At 55.4% G+C, this 10,525-nt stretch overlaps 1 pseudogene; it reads right to left on the reverse strand.

The window, feature by feature from the left end:
• Nucleotides 1-5,718: 5,718 nt before the first annotated feature.
• The window catches only part of LOC102478982 (eukaryotic initiation factor 4A-I-like), an 11,323-nt pseudogene continuing 6,516 nt past the window's right edge, over nt 5,719-10,525 (reverse strand).

The following is a 10,525-nucleotide window of genomic DNA, read 5'->3' on the forward strand; positions in this document are numbered from 1 at the left end:
CGGCCGCGCCCCCCCCCCGCGGCCCCCCAGTCTCGAATGAATGAATGCTAAGCCTCCCAGGTGGGGTCTGCGCCCTAGTGCCCGGGACGCCCCCGTCGCACCCAGGCAGGGCCCCAACAGGCCCAGTGGGGTCCAGGGAGCCGGGACCGACGCCCCGTCCCTGGCCAGGCCGCCACCCAGCCCTCGGCAGCTCCTGCCGCACCCCGCCAGCACGGGGACGCGGCGCGCGTGCGACCTGGCGGGCTCCTCACCCTGCTGACGCAGGGGAGGCTCGCTGAGTGTGCGGTGTCCGGCCCTGTGGGGTGCAGCTGCGTGGGCCAGGCGCGCTCAGCTCCCTGGGGCTCCCAGGCTAGAGGACCCCATCAACACACCCCCTGGGCTGGACGCGAGGCAGGCCGGGCTCTGCACCGCGGGGCCAGCGGGGTCCTGCAGCCTCCACTCCACCCTATGGACAGCCGCGATCTTTGGCTGATGTATGGGCCCTCTGGCCAGTCCCCGCAGAAAGGTAGGCCCAGGCAGGACCGTCCCATCCCTTGGGCAAGGTTCCACCAAGGGGGCCCTTCCCTGAGCAAGGGGCCCGGTGACCAAGGACTTAGGTGTGCCCCCTGCGTGCCACGTGACGTAAATTGGACGCAACGGTCTGAGAGGTGGCCTCCTGGGAGCTCACGTCCTAGTCCCCAGGTCCCTCAGGAAGACGCCAGCTGTAAATAGGGTGCTCTCTTGGGGGAGCAGAAAAATAAAACTGCAGTGGCCCAGACTTGGGTCCTCTGGGACATGCCTGAGGAAAACCTGCCCGTGTGGCAGGGCTTAATGCTTGGGGGCGTTTAAACGCATGAAGGCTGGGGCCAGTGGGTGGGGTGATGACTGAGAGCCCAAGTCCCACCCAGCAGCTTGCTTGCTCACTTTCCCTGTCCCTTTCTCTGTCTCTGGTAAGTGTGAGTGCCCTGTAGCAAATTAAAAAGTAACAATAAAAATAAAATAATTATTTAAGGAGGGTGAAGGTCATCTGTTTCATTGAGGTTAGGTGGGTCACAAAGGGTGCTGTTGAGGAAGCAAATAGGGGCCATGCTAACAGGTTTCTATAGTCTAACGTGCAGGGCTTTTTAAAGTACTTATTTAATTTTATTATTATGTTTAACTTGATACAGACACTCACCAGAGAGAGAGAGAGAAAAAGTGAGAAAGCAAGCCACCAGGTCCAGGACTCGAACCACAGTTGGCTGTGAGAATCCAGTGCCTCCACCATGCCCCCTGCTGGCCCCAGTCTAACACTAATGTTATGTAGGTGGAGCATATGTAGTATAGTAACGACTGCATACATTTTTAAAAAAATTTTTGCCATGGGGCAGGTGCATTCACAGGAGAGACAGGAGGAGAAAGTGAGAAATCACCACCACCACCCCCAACAGGGACGGCCACAACACAGTCCCTCCTCCGTTCTCCTGGGGATCTTAGGCACTCACGTGCATGCACACACACCTCATGCAAGTTTCAAGCTGCCGGATCTGGGACTTGAACTGTTGCTGGCTATGTGGGAGTCCAGCACCTTAACCAATATGCCACCTGCTGCCCCAGCTACCACATTTCTTAAAATTCTTGGATATACATATGTACTTTTTAAAAAGTTGACTGCAGGATAGATATGCCACATTCTGAGGCGGTTGTTTCAAGAGGGGAGAAGGCGCGATGGCTCTGCCGGGAGAGGTCAGAGCTTTACCTGTGATATTCTAGTTCCTTCTCCTTTTTCAGGTTGTTGCCATAGAGCAAGTGCATTCACTGAAGACAGAGGGAAGGTGAGAAGTCACCCCCCACCGCCAGGGTTCTGGCCATGCTGCGACCCCTTCTCCTCCATCCCCTCCCGGGATTTCGGGCATGCGCACACAGGCACTTGATGCGATCTTCAAGCCATGAGGTCCAGAACTCAAACCGGGGTTGGCCATGTGGGATCCATTGCTTTAACCACCACGCTACCAACAGGCTCCATGGGATTTTTCTCTTTGCTCCTACTCATTCTCTCTGCTCATGTGCTCAGTCACAGGCGGCCTCCCTCTGGGACACCAAGGGACTGAGCTCCCCCTTAACGCCCTACGGTACAGTCAGCACAGCCAGGTCCCAGCACATGAGTTTCTGGGCAACACACACACCGCTCACTAAGAGCAGATTCCAAAGCAGGAAACTCAGCCCAACCAGTAACAATGCCCTGCTCTCCAGAAGCCAGTGCCTCATTTTGGAGAATGGGTAGCAACTTCTATCGGTAATTTCGTAACAGCTGTCAAGACCAGCTTTGGACAGCACACATTCAGCGATTAGCTCCCAGCTCAGTAGGCCAGATGTCTGGTAGGCTCCCCTGGGTTCTCGCTCGGCCCAGGGCCTTCAGTATAGCACTGTGGACCCCATTTCTTCGATAGACGCCATGGGGCCACCCGCAGCTCCGGAGGTCTCTCCTGGGTCCCTGCGCAGCGCGTGTTTCAGAGCCATCTTGGGGCCTCTCCTGAGTCCCCTGAGGTCACTTCTCTTCTAGCTGGGGACAGTTTGAGGACTCTTGGAACTGGATTGACCCAACCCCCCACCCCACACTGAAGCAAAGTCCCATTGGCTGTGTAAAGTGACAGTCCCCAGGAAGTGGTGTTTAGGTGTTGGTGGAGCCGTTACCTGGCCTGCCACAATGACTAAAAAGCACGTTGTAGCCCTCACCCCTTTTCTCCATGTCTGCGGTAGAGCATGTGCCCTCAGCAGAGACGGGCAGGGGAAGAGCACTCTCGGGGTGGCCATGCAGCAGCACTCCTTCACGCTCCTGGATTTGGGGCTCACACGCAGGGGCCCAGTGTGTTTCTCAAGCCACTGGGTCAGGACTCAAACCGCACAGCCGGCCTTGGGGGATCCAGCCACCTTTACCATCGTGTCCCCAGGTTCTCCCTTTTCTGTCTTCCTTTTACTTTGTTTTTCTTCTTTCTAAAAATTTTGCCAGGGGGTGTGTGTGCCAGAGAGACAGAGCTAGAGAGAGAGCTGTGAACCCACCCCCACGGGGAACACTCATGCTCAACCCCCTCTCCACCTCTCCTCCTGTCTGGATTTGGGGCACACACACATGGGCGCTGCCTACTTCTCAAGCTGCCGACAGGATATCGGGGTGCCCAGGCCCAACACCGCGGATTCAGGACTGTGGGACGTCCAGGTTCCTGTCCACACTCACACTCACGAGGAGTTGGAGACGTGGGCACAGAGTGATAACAAAACGCAGTTTAAGAGAGGGAAGGTAGGGACCAGCAGTTAGTGTAATGGCTATGTCGCTGAACTCCCATGTAGTTGATTGTGGTTCGAGTCCTGGACCCGGTGCTTTAAACTCACGCTGGGCGCATGTGCGTGCGTGCCCAAAATCCCGAGAGGAGAATGGAGAAGGGATTGCAGTGTGGCCATCCCCCCCCGGGGGGGGGGTGATTTCTTACTTTCTGTCTGTCTCTCTGCGTAGCGCATGCGTCCTATAGCAAAAACCTTTCCCAAAAAAAAAGAGAAGGAAGAATGGAGCTCCCAAATTAGGAGTTTCTCAGAAACGGGCTGCAGAACATCTGAGCAGAGGGGCTTTTCTCTAAGCCCCACCATGGGCTGAGTCTCTGAAAGGAGCTGGAAAACTGCAGCACAGCGCTGCACAGAGAAGTGTATGACTGACCCCTTGGGCTGCCCTCAGGGTGCCTCAGAGACTGGAACCACTCTTCACTGCTTTCGGACCGAGATCCAGGCACTGGCCACTTGGGCGCCGCACCCAGGCGCAGGGAACGCGACCTGCCAAACGCCTTTGTCAAACATCCTGCCGCTCATCACCACCGTCTATGCCTAAGACGCCGCCAGGCACTGCGCTGCCCTAGTGTTCTGTGCAACCTTGTTATAGCAACAAGGCTACTGTTCTGCTTCCTCTGTTTCTTCTTTTCAAGTGCATGCATCTCTTGGGGATGGAGGTAGCATGGGGAGCCGTTTTGGCCACCAGCCTCCATGCCACTCTGCAGGCACCAGCTCACACCACCGACCCCTGCCCACCATTACTCAAGCCAGGTAATTCGGGTAAAGCATTTCCGGTTCCGGTGATCATATGGCCCAGGACCGCCCTATCGCAGCCGCCTAGCTCCGTGACTGCTGATTGGCAGGTAAATGACCCCACCTGACCAATCCGATGAAACTTGACGCCGTGTGGGCCCGGCCCAGGGGGCGCTCTGGGAGGCTTTTCGGGGCTTGGACGTGGCTCCTGCGGTGCAGCGCCTCGTGGGCTCATCTGCAGGGCAGCTCGCTGCGGAGGACGCCACGCCTTCCGTGCGCATCGCTGCGGAGGCAGCAGTGTAGACAGCATTGCTGTGGCTTTTGGCCTTGGAGGCGGTCGTGTCTGCGGTGACTGACCCGGTGCAGGTGGGGACGGCTCCCACCGGTGCAGGGTCCCCAGGCCACACGGCGGGCAGCTAATGTTTGTTAAGATTTATGTTTTCAAGTGCCAGTTTTGCAGTACGCATTTTTAATTTTTTTTTTTTTTGGAGAGGTTTTTGCCATAGGGCGCATGGGCTCGCCAGCCAGACACAGAGAGAGAGACAGAGAGAGAGAGTACAGAGAGACAGAAAGCTAGAAATCACCCCCTGGGGGGATGGCCATGCTGCAATCCCTTCTCCATTCTCCTCTCCGGCGGGATCTTGGGCACACACGCACACGTGTCTGGCATGAGTTTTAAGCCACTGGGTCTGGGACTCCAACCATGGTCGACTACTGGGAGTCCAGCGACGTAGCCATTACGCTAACTGCTGGTCCCTATATTTTAAAAAGAATTATCTTAAGTTTATTTATTTATTTATTTTAATTTGAACAGAGAGGGACAGAATGAGAGTGAGAGAAAGTAAGAAAGTGAGCCACCAGGTCTGGGACTTGAACTGCAGTCAGCCACGTAGGAGTCCAGCACTCTTAACCACCACGCCACCTGCCGGCCCCTTATTACTATTACCTTAATTTGCTACATGCACTCATCAGAGAGAGGTGGTGAGAGAGAAAGTAAGCCACTAGGTCTGGGACTCCAGCTGTGGCCAGCCACCTGGGAGTCCGGCACCTTAACCAGCACGCCACCTGCCGGCCTTTGTTGTGTTTTTTTCAGACCACTGGGGCTGAGATTCGAACTGCTGGGTTGGCCACGTGGGATTTCCTCCCTTATCCATCAGGTCATGGGGTCGTTAGACTTGGTTAGTTTTTATTTTACTGATTCTTTCTCCTCCAGTTTCTAAGTCATTTTATTCAGAATTTTGTGTTTGTTTCCTGAATCAATAAATATCATACAAAACAATGTAAAAATGGCTACCATTTTTCTCCCCTGCTCCCTCCCACCTGGGACAAGCTCACTTGGGTTCTCCCTCCAGATTTGATCCAGCAAATGAGGCTGAGTGACTCGTAGCTCTTGGAGTCCTCTTCGAAGGAGCCCAGCTGGGGTGGGGACCTCTAGGTCTGGAGGTGACTAGGTTTAGGGAAATGGAGTAGTGTTTTCTGGGAGAAGAGATGACACCCAAAGAAAAAGGTGTCTAAAATGTTCTCATTTCCTTCTTTTGCCTCAAACAGTGACAGTTATTCAAAGAAAAAGAAAAAAAGGAAAGAGAAGATGTCCGTTGTCGGCTCCCTTCCCCCCCCCCACGCTGCTCCCTCAGCCCTCCCCAGGACTGGACCCGCCCCCTGGCTGGGGGAGGCTGCAGGACAGCCTTCTCAAATGAGGCCAGCACCTCCTCGGTGGTCTCCATGTCCAGTCCTTTGGCCGTCTTCTGTTACCGTGTGAATAGCCACGCCCTTACAGCCCATCGCTCACCATGGCCGATTCTGTGGCTATAGTTTTCCCTGTGGGTGGGAAGGTCACAGTCATGACTAAAGAAATTCGTTGCGCGTTGATGCCTCTGGCCGGCAGGGCGTTAGGGATCAGTGCTCTGCAGGAGCCAGAGCCGGACTCCCTCACGGTTACCCGTTCCCTTGGCCCAGATCGCTGTGCGTGGAGCGAGGGTAAAGTCTCGGGTGTGCATCTGCTCAGTGAGCCAGTCCACCTTCCTTCAGGTGCTGATGAAGAGGGCCGCCTGGGTGATGGCCAGGGTTTCACGCAAATCACACAGCGTGTCCAGCTTCCTCTCCTCTCCTTCCACGTTGACGTGGGATTGGCGGGTCCCCTCCAGGGTCAACTCTTTCTTCTTGACGAGAATCCGAATAGGGTCCCTCCTGAACGTCTTGGCCACCTCAAGCACACCAGAAGGTATTGTAGCTGACAGCGAAGCCACCTGGGTGTTGCCTTTGAGTTTTTGGGATATGTCATAGATCTGGTCCTTGAACCCACAGCGTAACGTCTCGTCAGCTTCGTCCAATATGAATGTCTGGATATATTGGGAGACATGTACCTCTGGTTAAGCATACCAAGCACGCGGCCCGGGTGCCCACAGTGGCGTGGGGAGCTTCTGTCTGCAGCTTCTGCACCTCAGCATACACTCTGGTGCTCCCAGTGCAGGCATGACAGGAGGCACCCGTGTAACCTCCCATTGCCGTGACCACCTCTGTATCTGTTGAACCTACTCCCGAGTGGGTGCCAGGACCAAAGCCTGGGTGGCCTTTAGATCTAATTTGATCTGCTGCAGAATCGATACGGGAAGTGTGGCCGTTTTCCCAGTCCCACTTGGGCTGGAGCAATCACATCGTAGCCGTTGCTACAGAGAAGAAGGGCTCGTGGCCGGATGGCAGGGGCTTCTCAAACCATAGACACAGACACCACAGAGAAGGGGCTCCGAGAGGGTCATGCCATCAACGCTGTCAGCAGTCTCGCTCCACTTACTCTTGAGGCCATCGGAGCCACTGTCTCTGGACCAGGAATCCTGACCCACAGACACGGTCCTCAGAAATCCTGATTCTTTCTTCTGAGCTTAATTTTCCTAGAGGTTTTTTTTTTTCCACTATTAATAACCAGGTAACTTTTCTTTTCTTTTTTCTTTTTTTAAAAGAGATTTTTGTCGTAGAGCATGTACGCTCGCTAGAGAGACAGAAAGCAAGAAATCACCCTCCAGGGAGAATGGTCATTCTGTAATCCCTTCTCCTCCATGCTCCTCTCTGGATTTGGGGCACACATGCACATGCGCCCAGCGTGAGTTTAAGCGGTTGAGTCCAGGACTCGACCAGTCAGCTATGTGGGAGTCCAGCACTGCCACCATTACGCCATCTGCTAGCCCCACAGATTGTTGTCATGGGTGGAGAGGTTATTGTGAGGGGACCAGCAGATGCTGTAATGGTTATGTCGCTAGACTCCCATGTAGTCCGTGGGACTAGTCTGAAACTCACGCTGGGCGTTCGCATGCATGCATTCCTGGAATCCCAGGAGGAGAATGGAGGAGAAGGGATGGCAGCGTGGCCACGCCCCTGGGTGGGATGGTCACGTGGGAGCCAGTCCCCTCCCTCTGGGCATTCACCCCTTGGAGTCTCAGCGCTCACACACATGCCTGGCAGGTTTCATGGTGAGCAGGTCCAGGGTTTGGACCATGGGCACCGAGTGGGACCCGGCTTCCCTGGAGCAGTGCCTTACGGCTGAGCCAGGGAGCCAGCCTGGGCTGCTTTCCCTCTGTGAATGTGCACTGAGGGCCTGGCGGACCAGAACCCTGGGCTGTGGAGACCCACAGTGGGCCAGCCCCAGCCCCCGCTCCCTTGGGCCCGCCTTTTGGAAGTGGCCTTCCTGGAACCAGCAGTTGGCGTAATGGCTGTGTTGCTGGACTCCCACGTAGTCGACCATGGTTCGAGTCCCAGACCCGGTGGCTTAAACTAACCCCGGGCGCGTGTGCATGCGTGCCCAAGATCCCGAGAGGAGAATGGAGGAGAAGGGATTGCGGCGTGACCATCCCCCCTGGGGGGGGATTTCTCGCTTTCTGTCTCTCTGTCGCTCTCTGTCTTTCTGGCGAGCGCACGCGCCCTATAGCGAAAACCTCTCTAAAAAAAGAAAAAAAAAAGAAGTGGCCCTCCTCACAGTCCACCTGTAACATGGTCTAGTTTCTTAGTAGAAGATCTGTCTGTATTGAGATTTGTATTTCTTTTTCTTTTTCTTTTTTGCCATAGGATGTGTGTGCTTGTCAGAGAAGGTCAGAGAGAGGGAAAGTGAGAAATCACACACACACCCAGGAAGGCCACGCCACAGTCTCTTTGTTCACCTCCTGGGATTCTGGGCACACATGTGCATGTGACTTGCGTGCTAGTCAAGCTGCCAGGTCTGGGACTCGACCTACAGTCAGCCGTGTGGGAATCCAGCACCTTAACCTCTGTGCCTCCTACTGGTCCCAGATGTTTCTTATTCTAAGGGAAAGCCAGTCAGAAAGCCTACGGGCTCATGACAGTCCCGGGACAGGTCCCAGGTGCTGTTCTCCGCCGCAGCTCGGACGCTGTGTCCAGGGCCCAATGCTTGCCCTGTTACCTCAGTTTAATGCCCTTCACATGAACCCCATTCTCAGACGAGTTCCGTACCAGGCCCCGTCACCTCACTTCCGTAATGTATTCAGAAAGACTCTCCTCAATTGACATGCTTCAAATTTTTTATTTTAGATTATGAAAAAAACTCAAAGTAATAAAGATAAAATAAATAAAGGCAGGATGACTCCGCTCCCAGGAACAGGGCCCTACCTGCTGTCACCTGGCCCCTTGCTGGTCGTGACTGAACCGTGTCCCCTCAAAGCCCCAACCTCCACGTGACTGCAGATGTGAGCTGTGGCCTCGAGGGAAGGAACGAGGCGAGCTGCGTCCTAACCTGGCGAATTGGTGCCCTTCCAAGACGAGGGGAAACAGTTCTCTCCGGGCGCACAGCGGGAAGGTCACGGGGGGACTGAAGGAAGGGGGACATCTACATTAACAGATGCCAGATTTGCTGGCCCCTTGGTTACAGACTTCTAGCCCCCAGGACTGGGAGGAAATGAGGATCCATTCCCCAAGCCACTCCGTCCCTGCACTGGGTTGGAGCAGGCCAAGCCGACCGAAATCCAGAGAGAGACAGGGACAGACAGAGGGTGGAAAAGCAAGTCGCTAGGTCTGGGACAGGAACCGTGGCCGGCCACGTGGGAGTCCAGCACCGCGTCCACCACACCACCTGCCGGCCCCACTACAGGCTGCTTTTTCGCCAGATTTAAAGCCACCTCCTCAAAGAGGTAGCAAGATCTTGTCCAAAGAGAAGTCTGGCCTTGGCCTTGGCCTTGGCCTCCAGGAGGGTGATTTTCTCGGCCTGAGGTTGGTGTTGGTCTACTTAGGTGATGACAGAGTGTTTTAGGGAGGCCTCGGCCCCGTGGGTATCAGCAACTCAGGACACCGAGGGGGTCTGTGGGTGTGGCCAGCCAGGCGCTCACACTGGAGCCCCAGGAGCACCTGCGCGCTGGCCCGGTGGCTGCCCGGGGCCAGTGTCAGTGCTACCCACGGTGACTGCGTGAGCAGGGGACAACAGCCCACCCGGCCTCCGCCCTCTGCCCTTTGTCCTCGCTGATGGCAAGCTGGCCCTTTCCCTGAGGAGCGTCCCCGTGAGCACGGCAGTTTTGGGGATTCCGGGTGTTCCTAATGGATTGTGCAGTTGCCGTTGGAAGTGAGGGTGGTCTTGGGGCTGCCAGCTCCCTCCAGGCCCACTGAGGTGGCCCTCTCCCAGCCTCTCCTTTCCTCCTGGGTCTGCTGCTGCCAGAGCTGCCCGGTGCCGGCCTGCAGGTGGCAGCAGTGGGGCACACTGCTCCCTCACCAGGAAGGCTCAGCATACCCACGGGCCAAGGCTGCGCCCGGCTCGTCAGAGAGCAGGGCTAGGCCGGTCACCGCTCCGAGCGACCAGTTTCTTGGTACATAAAATGATGAGTGTGTGGGCTGGCGATAACGCACTGCTCATGAAAAGCCGGATCCTGTATAGCTACCGCGGTTCAATTCCCCGACCTGGCTGGCAGACCAGCCTGAAACGCCAGGCATGTGCGTAAGTGCCCGCCCCCGGCGACAACTGGAGGAAGGGATGGCGCTCCGTCAGGCCCTGCAGAGGTGCTGCCTCTCCCCTGCTCCCACGGTGCCCACGGGCTCTATTTTGAATAAACGTAAGCTAATGAATGAACACAGTGATGCATGCAAAGGCGTGGTGGTTAAGGACGCTGGATTCTGTATGGCTGATCGTAGTTCAAGTCCAGGACCTGGCGGCTCGCTTTCTCTCCCTCCCCTCTCACTATGTTCCTCTCTGGTCAAATTAAAATAAACAAATAAATAAGATGATTCTGAGACCAGCAGGTGGTGATGTGGTTAAGGCGCTGACACGCCCACATGGCTGACCACAGTGGAGTCCTGGACCTGGTGGCTTGCTTTCTCACTTCTTCTCTCTCTCTCTTTCTTTGTCTCTCTCTGGTAAAATCTTAAATAAAATAAAAAAAAGAAATACAATTTTTAAAAGTTCTTTAAAAATCGATTCTGAAAAAAAAAAGTAAAGGAAAATAAGTCGGGAAGGGACAAAGGGCATGCTCGGCCCACCTGACTGACAGAAGAGCTCCGCCCGGGCCCC

This window comes from Tupaia chinensis, unplaced genomic scaffold, assembly GCF_000334495.1.
Source record: "Tupaia chinensis unplaced genomic scaffold, TupChi_1.0 Scaffold000211_1, whole genome shotgun sequence".
NCBI lineage: Eukaryota > Metazoa > Chordata > Mammalia > Scandentia > Tupaiidae > Tupaia > Tupaia belangeri.